Here is a 12,168-nt window from a genome sequence, read left to right on the forward strand (position 1 = left end):
ATGTGAAGAGCTGACTCATGTGAAAAGACCCTGATGCTGGGAGAGATTGAGGGCAGGAGGAGAAGGGGACGACAGAGGATGAGATGGTTGGATGGCATCACCAACTCAATGGACATGAGTTTGGGTAAACTCCAGGAGTTGGTGATGGACAGGGAGGCCTGGTGTGCTGCAGTCCATGGGGTCACAAAGAGTTGGAGACATCTGAGTGACTGAACTGAACTGAACTGAAGACACTGATAAAAGAACCTGAAGATGACACAGGTGGAAAAACATATAGTGTTCTTGGTAATATTGTTAAAATGACCACACTACTCAAGGCAATCTACAGATTCAATGCAATCACTATCAAAATAGCATGGGAATTTTTTTTTTTACAGAAATACAATGAATAATTTTAAAATTTGTGTGGAAATACAAAAGATTCTGAATAGCCTAAACAAGAGTCTGCCTTCCAATGCAGGGTTCAATCCTTGGTCAAGGAACTAAGATCCTACATGCTTTGGGGCAACTAAACCTGCACAACAACTCAAGAAGTCAGTGAGTCTGCATTCACTGAAGTCTGTGCTCCACAACTAGAGAAGGCCTTGCACTGCAACGAGAGAAGCCTGGGTGCCTCAACAAAAACCCAGGACAGCCAAAATTTAGAGAAATAAGACCGAGAGAGACAAAAAGCTTTTAATAATAAATGTGAAATACGTGTGCATCAAGTTGAGCAGTATCCGCCCAAATTAATACTCTTCCCAGGACCTCAGAACGTTGTCCTTATTTGGAAATAGAGTCATTGCAGAGACAATTATGTATGGACAGGTGACACCGAAGCAGGGTGGACCCTTCATCTAACACAACTGGTAATCCTTTAGGAGGAGGAAAGACACAGACTCGCACGGAGACGTTCATGTGGGTACAGAGGTGGAGGCCGGAGCAGTGATCTACAAGCCCGGAATGCCAAGGGGTATCAGCACACCATGAGGGAGAGGCCCCACCTCGAGAGGACATGGGAAGGAGTCTTCCCTAGCGTCTTCATCGGATTCATTACCACTGCGCCACCTGGGAAGCCCAGTCACTAGCTTCAGTTCAGTTCAGTTTAGTCGCTCAGTCGTGTCCGACTCTGCGACCCCATGAATCACAGCACGCCAGGCCTCCCTGTCCATCACCAACTCCCAGAGTTCACTCAAACTCATGTCCATTGAGTCGGTGATGCCATCCAGCCATCTCATCCTCTGTCGTCCCCTTCTCCTCCCGCCCCCAATCCCTCCCAACATCAGAGTCTTTTCCAGTGAGTCAACTCTTTGCATGAGGTGGCCAAAGGATTGGAGTTTCAGCTTTAGCATCAGTCCTTCCAACGAACACCCAGGATTGATCTCCTTTACAATGGACTGGTTGGATCTCCTTGCAGTACAAGGGACTCTCAGGAGTCTTCTCCAACACACAGTTCAAAAGCATCAATTCTTTGGCGATCAGCTTTCTTCACAGTCCAACTCTCACATCCATACATGACCACTGGAAAAACCATAGCTTTGACTAGACGGACCTTTGTTGGCAAAGTCAAGTCTCTGCTTTTTAATATTTAATGATATCTAGGTTTGTCATAACTTTCCTTCCAAGGAGTAAGCGTCTTTTAATTTCATGGCTGCAATCAGCATCTGCCCTGATTTTGGAGCCCCCAAAAATAAAGTCTGCCACTGTTTCCACTGTTCACTAGCTTATCAGACCACTATTTGTAGATACTTACATTGGACTGGTTTCCAAGGCTGCCATGATAAAGTACCGCCAATGGGGTGACTTTCATCAACAGAAGTGTATCCTCTTACACTTCTAGAGAGTGGAAGTCTGGAATCAAGGTGTGGGCACAAATTAGTGATAACTAATTTAAAAATATTTGTGTGTGTCTGGTATGGGGGATACTATTCACAACTGTAATAAAATTTATGAAATGCCTAGGATGAGTCCGAAGATGAAATATGTGGTGGTTTAGTTGCTAACTTGGGTCTGTTTCTTGTGACTCCATGGACTGTAACCCACCAGGCTCCTCTGTCCATGAGATTTCCCAGGCAAGAAGACTGGAGTGAGTTGCCATTTCCTACTCCAGGGGATCTTCCCGACCCAGGCATGGAACCCTCGTTTTCTGCATTGCAACTGGATTCTTTACCACTAAGCCACCAGGGAAGCTCAAGAAGAAATATGTACACTTTACGAATAGAATTGCAAAAATATAATAAAGGACATAAAATAGAGCTACATGAAGTGAAGAAACATTTAATGTTCCAGAGAAAATATTTTACTTTTCCTTCTCTTCTATGAATTCGGAAGAGTATTAACAAAGATTTCATTTGAAATTCTTACATAATTTGACAAATCCAATTCTAAACTCAATATGGAAAGAGAAAAATCTGCAAGAATAGCCAAAATAATTCTGAAAAAGAATAGCAATGTTATGGAAAGGGGAATTGCTTTGTCAGATATTTAAAAACTTCGAACATATTAAATGTCAAATGTACCCTAAACTATAGTAGCCAACTAGGTTAAAACTGGCCAAAACTGAGAAATTTTGAACTTTCAAGCAAGTCGTGATAATAATGGATGACAGTCATTGAATAAAATAGGGAACCAGGTATCCATACTATTATAAATAAATATTAATAACCACATTGACTGTGTGATGAGGAATTGGATTTTACGTAGTTTCAAATTATGGGCAGACTTCATTTAATCGCATTCCACTTTTTTGTGTTTCACAGGCACTGTATGTTTGACAAACTGAAGGTTTGTGGTAACTTGCATGGAGCACGTCTACTAGCAGTGATTTTCTTACAATATTTGCTCACTTCATGTCTCTGTGTCACATGTTAGCAGTACTTTCAACATTTTCATTATTATTCTGTTTGTTATGGTGAACTGTGATCTTTTTTCTTATTATTTTTAAAATCTATTTTTAATTGGAGGATAATTGCTTTACCATGTTGTGTTGGTTTCTGATCAGTGATCTTTGACATTACCATTTTAATTTTTGTTTTGTTTTGTATTTTTAAGCTAAAGTGTGTACTTAAAAAAAATATTTTTTTGGCAGCACCATGCAGCATGCAGGATCTTAGGTCGGAGCCCCCTGCAAGTGGACGTGCAGTCTTAGCCACTTGACTGCCAGGGAATTCCCAAGGTATGTACATTCTTAAAAAACGTAATGTTATGGCACACTTAGTAGCCTGCAGTATAGTGTAAACAAAACCCTTATATGGGCTAGGAAACCAAAATATTCTTGTGACTTGCTTTATTTCAGTATTCATTTTATTGTGGTAGTCTGAAACCAAATCTGTACTATCTCCAAGGCATGCGTGAACCTTTTCCAGAAATGGTTATTAGTTTCACAGCAAAAGAAGTAACTTGACGGTGGAGAAGCCTGTCAGGCACCTTCTTAATTAAATAAACTGGACAACGTGAGGAATGGGACCCAGATGGACTCCCATGACAACACAGCGTCACTTTTGTGATGTTCCTGCTGGAGAGGCAAGACCCGAACCTAACCACAAGCGATGAAATAAAATTTGTATGATAGGGTGGGACAAGAAAAATTAAACATAACATTTTCTATGTGTTTGTTTGGGCCTCCGCCTTCCCTCTCTAACTTGCAATATGCATCTGCACTACACATTAACCAGAGTTTCTCCAAGAAAGGCCTGCCTGCTCAACCAAAAGTATCAACTTTTCCCTTTCTTCAGACGCTGGCAATGTAACTTCTTAAAGAACAGCCCTCTTTCCCCGCTCTGCGGGGGGTCATGGTGACTCACTGCTCACTTTGTCCAGGCTTCCCTGGACTAAGTATCCTCGGTGACCTTTATGTGAAATAGCAGTGTGTCACTTTGACTTAGGATCCTTTGTCTTAAAAATGTAAACAACTCTGCCCTTAACTTCTAATTAACAGGCAGAACAATTCAAAGAACTTTCTGAGACTCTGCTCCCAGGGTTAAAATCCTCAGTTTGGCTCGATTAAAATTCCCCCCTTTTCTTCTTGAGGGTTAACTGAATTTTCGTAGACACGGGCGAAAATCGCTCAGTCATGTCTGACTCTTTGCGACCCCATGGATTATACAGTCCATGGGATTCTCCAGGCCAGAATACTGGAGTGCGTAGCCTTTCCCTTCTCCAGGGGATCGTCCCAACCCAGGGATCAAACCCAGGTCTCCCGCATTGCAGGTGGATTCTTTACCAGTTGAGTCACCAGGGAAACCCCGAGGAAACATCAGAGGAGCCCAGATTAAGGGACACCCTTCAGAGCTCTCACTGACTTGTCATAGGTCATACAGCACCTCTTGAGGTGGACAGCTGGGGAGGGGAACTGGGGAAATGAACTTTTTGTTGCTTAATTGCCATTTCCTCTAATCCAAAATGATGAAGGTTCTATTAGCAGGAAGATAATTTGGGTGTCCATAGGCAACTCTTCATGGGAAATAGATGGGGAAACAGTGGAAACAGTGTCAGACTTTATTTTGAGGGGCTCCAACTGCAGATGCTGATTGCAGCCATGAAATTAAAAGATACTTACTCCTTGGAAGGAAAGTTATGACCAACCTAGATAGCATATTAAAAAGCAGAGACATTACTTTGCCAACCAAGATCTGTCTAGTCAAGGCTATGATTTTTCCTGTGGTCATGTATGGATGTGAGTTGAACTGTGAAGAAGGCTGATCGCCAAAGAATTAATGCTTTTGAACTGTGGTGCTGGAGAAGACTCTTGAGAGTCCCTTGGACTGCAAGGAGATCCAACCAGTCCATTCTAAAGGAGATTAGTCCTGGGTGTTCATTGGAAGGACTGATGCTAAAGCTGAAACTCCAATCCTCTGGCCACCTCATGCAACAAGTTGACTCACTGGAAAAGAGCCTGATGCTGGGAGGGATTGGGGGTGGGAGGAGACGGGGACGACAGAGAATGAGATGGCTGGATGGCATCACCGACTCAATGGACATGAGTTTGAGTGAACTCCATGAGTTGGTGGTGGACAGGGAGGCCTGGCGTGCTGTGATTCATGGGGTTGCAGAGAGTCAGACACGACTGAGTGACTGAACTGAACTGAACTGAGGCAACACTTATGAACTGATTTATGTCCCCCCTTAATATTCATGTTGGAACTGCTATATTTAAAATGGATAACCAACAAGGGCCTGTTGTATACCACGTGGAACTCTGCTCAATGTTATGTGGCAGCCTAGATGGGAGAGGAGTTTGGGAGAGAATGGATACATGTATATGTATGGACCAGAGATCAAATTGCCAATATCCGTTGGATCACTGAAAAAGCAAGAGAGTTCCAGAAAAACATCAACTTCTGCTTCATTGACTATGCCAAAGCCTTTGACTGTGTGCATGACAACAAACTGTGGGAAATTCTGAAAGAGATGGGAATACCAGACCACCTGACCTGCCTCTTGAGAAACCTGTATGCAGGTCAGGAAGCAACAGTCAGAACTGGACATGAAACAACAGACTGGTTCCATTTGGGAAAGGCCTATGTCCAGGTTTTATATTGTCACCCTGCTTAAATTACATGCAGAGTACATCATGAGAAACGCTGGGCTGGATGAAGCACAAGCTGGAATCAAGACTGCAGGGAGAAATATCAATAACCTCAGATATGCAGATGACACCATCCTTATGGCAGAAAGTGAAGAAGAACTAAAGAGCCTCTTGATGAAAGTGAAAGAGGAGAGTGAAAAAGTTGGCTTAAAATTCAACATTCAGAAAACTAAGATCATGACATCTGGTTGCATCAGTTCATGGCAAATAGATGGGCAAACTGGAAACAGTGAGAGACTTTATTTTTTGGGGCTCCAAAATCACTGCGGTAGCCGTGAAATTAAAAGACGCTTGCTCCTTAGAAGAAAAGCTATCCTAGACAGCATATTAAAAAGCAGAGACATTACTTTGCCAACAAAGGTCTGTCTAGTCAAGGCTCTGGTTTTTCCAGTGGTCATATATAGGTGTGAGAGACTGTGAAGAAAGCTGAGCACTGAAGAATTGATGCTTTTGAACTGTGGTGCTGGAGAAGAGTCTTAAGAGTCCCTTGGACAGCAAGGAGACCCAACCAGTCCATTCTGAAGGAGATTGATCCTGGGTGTTCATTGGAAGCACTGATGCTGAAGCTGAAACTCCAATACTTTGGCCATCTGATGCAAAGAACTGACCCACTGGAAAAGACCCTGATGGTGGGAAATATTGAAGGCAGGAGGAGAAGGGGATGACAGAGGATGAGACAGTTGGACAGCATCATCAACTTGATGGACGTGAGTTTGAGTGAATTTCAGGAATTGGTGATGGACAGGGAAGTCTGGCGTGCTGCAGTCCATGGGGTTGCAAAGAGTTGGACACGACTGAGTGACTGAAGTGAACTGATAGGTATGGCTGAGTCCCTTCATTGTTCACCTGAAGCTATCACAACACTGTCAATCAGTTATGCTCCAATACAAAAGAGAAAGTTTTTTTAAAAAAATAAAATACAAATTAAAAAATTTATGTGGAGATCTAACCCCCAGGATCTCAGAACGTGACTGACTTTGGAGCAAGAATCTTTAAAGGGGAGATTAAGTTAAATGAGGTCATAGGGGTAAACCCTACTTCAGTATGAGTCCTTTTAAGAGGGGACAGACACACACAGAAGGAAGGCCACATGAAAACGCGGGGAGAAGATGGGCATCTACAAGCCAAAGAGAAAAGCCTCGGGAGAAACAGCTCTTCCAACTCCGAGACCTCAAACTCCTAGCCTCTAGAAGCGTGAGGACGTAAGTTCCTCCTCTTCAGTCCCTACCTCACCCCCGCCTGTGGTCCTTTGTTCTGGTGGCCCTGGGACACTGATACAGCGTCTAGGAGTGTCAGCTTCAGCGTGGTGCGAGGTTGTGGTGGGCAGAGTCTTGAGAGACTCAGCCCCGCCAGGCCGGTCTTCAGCAAGAAGTGGGTACAGGGCTTCCCTGGTGGCTCAGTGGTAAAGAATCTGCCTGCTAATGCAGGAGACACAGGTTCGAGCCTTGATTCGGGAAGATCCCACGTATCGAAGAGTAACTAAACCCATGGGTCACAACTCTTGAGCCTGTGCTGTAGAGCCGGGGAACTGCAACTACTGAAGGCCTTGCACCCTAGATACAGCCCCCACTCAACAAGAGAAGCCACCGCAACGAGAAACTCAGGCACCGAAACTAGAGAGAAGCCCACACAGCGACATAGGCCCCAGCACAGCTAATAAATAAATCCATTAATTAACTAAAAAAAAAAGAAGTGGGTAGAAGCTCCAGAAGGTGAGGGTGGCGGTGGGGGGCTTTAAGGCTGTTGTTGTTGTTCCGTAGCTAGGTTGTGTCCAACTCTTTTCGACCCCACAGACTGCAGCATGCCAGGCCTCCCTGTCCCTCACTATCTCCCGGAGTTTGCCCAAGTTCATGTCCATTGAATCTGTGATGCCTCCCAACCATCTCTTCCTGTGTCACGCTCTTCTCCTTCTGCCTTCAGTCTTTCCCAGCATCAGGGTCTTTTCCAATGAGTCGGCTCTTTGCCTTAGGTGGCCAAAGTATTGGAGAGGGAAATAAGATTGGAGTTTCAGCTTCAGGATCAGTCCTTCTAATGAATATTCATGCTTGATTTCCTTTAGGATGGACTGGTTTGATCTCCTTGCTGTCCAAGGGACTCTCAAGAGTCTTCTCCAGCACCACAGTTCCAAAGCATCGATTCTTCAACCATCAGCCTTCTTCACAGTCCAACTCTCACATCCATACATGACTACACCGAAGCCTCTAACGCTGGGAGCTGATCTTTATTCCTGATCTTCTTTCAAGGACAGCTGTGACCTTCAGAAAGTCGGGAAGGCTGCTGGTTGCCCGTTCCCCGGCCAGGGCTCTCCCTCCTCACCTCCTGGGGGTCCTCTTCTCTTTCTGTGGCAGCTGGCCTCTGGGTCTCCACGAGGCTTCTCGCGGTCAGTGGCCTCCTCTGCTGTCTTCTCCCCTCCTGTTCCTGGCTCCATCGGACCCTCGCCTTTCCTCCCACTTGCTTTAAACCCTTCCTCTCTTGTCCAGGTTTTGTCTTCCTTCTCGACTTGCCTTCTTTCTTGTTCTTCAGCTTTTCCTTTTTAACTTGGTTTTTTTTTTTCATTTTTGGCTGAGGCATATAGGATCCTACTTCCTTAACCAGGGAGGGATTCAACCCATGCCCCCTGCAGTGTGCTAAGTCACTCGTGTCTGACTCTTTGTGACCCCATGGACAGTAGTCCACCAGGCTCCTCTGTCCATGGGATTCTCCAGGCAAGAATAGTGGAGTGGGTTTCTATGCCCTCCTCTAGGGGATCTTCCCAACCCAGGTATAGAACCAGCATCTGTCTCCTGCATTGGCAGGCAGGTTCTTAACCACTAGTGCCACCTGGGAAGCCCATTGGTAGTGAGACACAGCTCTCTATGACCTGGCTAGGTGCACCTGAATAGCTAACCACACTCTCTCTGTTTGTCCCACTCATGAAAATGAACACAGTAATGATGCCACTGCAGCAGACTGTATTTAGGTAACACACCTGAGTGTCAGGCTGCGAGTTCATACCAGAGTCCTATGCGACTTTTCTTGGGGACCCATAATCAGAGTCAAGGCATGGAGCTGAGGGCAGAGCCTGCTAAGTCCCCTACGCTCTAACTGGAGTTTTCAAGGAGCTGCCAGGGCAGAGGCCAGACTCCCCCCGGTCAGGAACTAAGAGGTAGCTGGAACTCACCCACATGCTGCCTTCTCGCCTCCTCCAAACCAACCCTGACCTTGGCCCCTCTCCATCACCCCCGTGGCTTTATCTACTATTGAGGCAATCTGAGCGTGGGTTGGAAAAGAATTTCCAGACACAGAGTACAGCAGAAAAGAGTGAGTTTATTAAGAACAAAGAGCAGAGATAAAGTGGGCACTGAGAGCGTGGGGGACAACTCCTGACAGGGAGAGTTGACCGTGTTCGTTGGTCAGTAGCCAATTTTTATAGCCTCAAGACAAAGAAAATTCCTGCTGGAAGGCTGGCGTTAGATGACCAGTTGGGGGCGCTATAGGGTGTTTACTGGGTTGGGCATCTTTGCCTAATTGGGAGTCAGGAAGCTTGTTGGTGATGATGAGGGGTTTGGGGCAGCAGTTACAAAGGGGCTCAGTCAGCTTCAGGGGTGTCCTTGGTTCTGGGCCCCGCTTCTGTGGCCTTGATGCAAGGCCTCGCACCTGTGGCCTGGGGGCAGGGCCTCAACATCTACCACTTATGTGCCCACGGCCATCTGAAACTCAGAACGAAAAGCTGGCTAGATCATCTTCCTTCTGGCTGCTCACCTCCTGTCCTCTCGTCCTCATCGATGATTTCAGCCACGGGAGGATGGACGGGTCATCTTCACTTTCTGCCCCATGGACTCTCCTGATACCCTTGGCCTCTAGGTACAAGGGAGTCAGCGCCCTAGCACCCTTGCCAATGACAGACAGGAGGCTTCAGATAAACATTCCCATCTCCGGTCCTCCAGGTGGTGGGGGACTTGGAGGGGACCACTTGGAGGGGGCACTGGAATGCTTCTCACAAAGTCCAGCTGGAATCAACCCCTCCTGCCACGGCATCTACCTCAGTGACATGCCTTATCTTGGCTTTTCCTCCTTCCCCGTCCCTCTCTCCTTAGTCCTTACCCTGCTCCCTGGGACCGCCTCCAAAATAAAGTCTCAGACCTATACCCCAGCCTAGTCTCAGACTCTGTTCTCATAGATACAGTTTTCAGGAGCTGCTCTAACAAAGTTTTAAGACTGAATGGCTTAATGGTGATTGCAGCCATGAAATTAAAAGACGCTTACTCCTTGGAAGGAAAGTTATGACCAACCTTGATAGTATATTAAAAAGCAGAGACATTACTTTGCCAACCAAGGTCCGTCTAGTCAAGGCTATGGTTTTTCCTGTGGTCATGTATGGATGTGAGAGTTGGACTGTGAAGAAAGCTGATCGCCGAAGAATTGATGCTTTTGAACTGTGGTGTTGGAGAAGACTCTTGAGAGTCCCTTGGACTGCAAGGAGATCCAACCAGTCCATTCTAAAGGAGATCAATCCTGGGTGTTCTTTGGAAGGACTGATGCTAAATCTGAAACTCCAATACTTTGGCCACCTCATGCAACAAGTTGACTCACTGGAAAAGACTCTGATGCTGGGAAAGGTTGGGGGTGGGAGGAGAAGGGGACGACCGAGAATGAGATGGCTGGATGGCATCACCGACTCTGTGGACGTGAGTTTGAGTGAACTCTGGGGGTTGGTGATGGACAGGGAGGCCTGGCGTGCTGTGATTCATGGGGTTGCGGAGAGTCGGACACAACTGAGCGATTGAACTGAACTGAACTGAACTGAACTCTGTCAGTTTGGAGGCTGGAAGTCTGAGATCAAGGTGTTGGCAGGGCTGGTTCTTTCTGAGGCTGAGTTCCAAGCCTCTCTCCTCAGTTGGTAGATGGCCACTTTCTCCCCGTGTCTGTTCTTATCACCTCCCCTCTTTGTCTCGGGCCCAAATTTCCTACCAGTCAAATTGGATTAGGGTCCAGGCTAATGTATCATTTACATTTGATTATCTCTGTAAAGACTCAATCTCCAAATAAAGTCATACTCTGAAGCCCTGGAAGTTGGGACTTCAACCTATGGATTCATGGAGGTGAGGGGTGTGCGGCTGGTTCTGGAAACACAATTCCACCCTTAAGAGAAATGGAAGCTAAGAGAGGGTCATGGACATGGACCTCAGAGGCAGATCCATAGGGTGGGATGTGGAAACGGGTCCCCTTCATTCAGACCTCTGTGACAATCCCTGATTATGCTGTGCGGTGGGACGGGCGACAGAGATGAAGCAATGGATACAAGATGGGTCACCCTGAATGCGGAGTTGGCTCAGTGTGAAAGCTTGAACAAAGAATTGGCAGGCCCAGGTCAGCCCACTCTCACCTTGGGCTTTCTAGGTTTTTTCCATTTTTAATATTTATTTAGCCACGTCAGGTCTTAGTTGCAGCCCATGGGCTCTTTGTTGCGGAACTTGGACTTCTCTAGCTGTGGTTCTCGGGCTCAGTAGTTGCCCCGCAGCATATGGGATCTTAGTTCTGAGCTCAGGTATTGAACTCTCGTACCCAGCACTGGAAGGTAGATTCTTAACCACTGGACCACCAGGGAGGTCTCTCTTCTAGATGGTTTTTTTTTTGGAAAGCATAGTTATTTTTCATAGATGTGTGTGAGTGGTGTGTGTTCCAAGTCCCTTCAGTAGTGTCTGACTTTGCAACCTGTCAACTGTAGCCCACCAGGCTCCTCTGTCCATGGGATTCTCCAGGCAAGAATACTGGACTGGGTTGCCATTTCTTTCTCCAGGGGATCTTCCCAACCCAGGGACTGAACCCACATCTCTTATGTCTCCTGCATTTACCACTAGCACCACCTGGGAAGCTCCTCATGTATGTAAATGAATCATATTTTTTGCATTTATGACAGTGTTTAAAGGGCCCCTGACGTTCCACAGCCATCAGACATATCCTGCGGGCCGTGGGGCCCAATATTTAGTCGTAACAGAGGCAGAGCTGCAAAGGAGACTAAACGAACAGCCTCACAGGCCTCTTATGCTAAGCTGGGGGCCAACAGGAAGGACTCAGAACCCGAAGCCCTGGGATGAAAACATTAGGGATAAAGGATCTAAGAACCTTGCCCACGAATCCCCTGAACCCTCTGGCTGGCATTGTTAGCCTATGGACCACCTGGTGCCCATGTGAGGGCCCCACCGGAGGCAGATACCCCTCAAGATAACTCTTTTCCTTCTCAATTCACCGTCATCTCCCCTCCTCATCCCACCATTGACCAGAGACAGCTCACTCCTTCCCAGGAGGAAATGCCTTACCCGCCTGAAGAACTGCAAGGCCCACTGACACACACATAAGCAGGAGTGCTGAGACCACGTGTGGGGCTGCTTGAGAGTCTGCAACTTCGAGGGGAAATTAACCAGACAGGGAGAATGCAGATACGAGAGCACCTCCAGACCTCAAGATTAACAAGCTGACACAGACGCCTGGCACCGGCCCAGTGTTATCGCCAAGATGATCTGGGGTGGGGATGGGTCTGACAGGCCTGCAGGGCTCACCCCAGGGCTGCAGCTCTTACCCTGGCACGGCTGTGACACCATCGCAAGCAATGATCAGGCGTC

This window comes from Moschus berezovskii, chromosome 6, assembly GCF_049115385.1.
Source record: "Moschus berezovskii isolate FMDL1 chromosome 6, NW_MosBer_1.0, whole genome shotgun sequence".
Lineage (NCBI taxonomy): Eukaryota > Metazoa > Chordata > Mammalia > Artiodactyla > Moschidae > Moschus > Moschus berezovskii.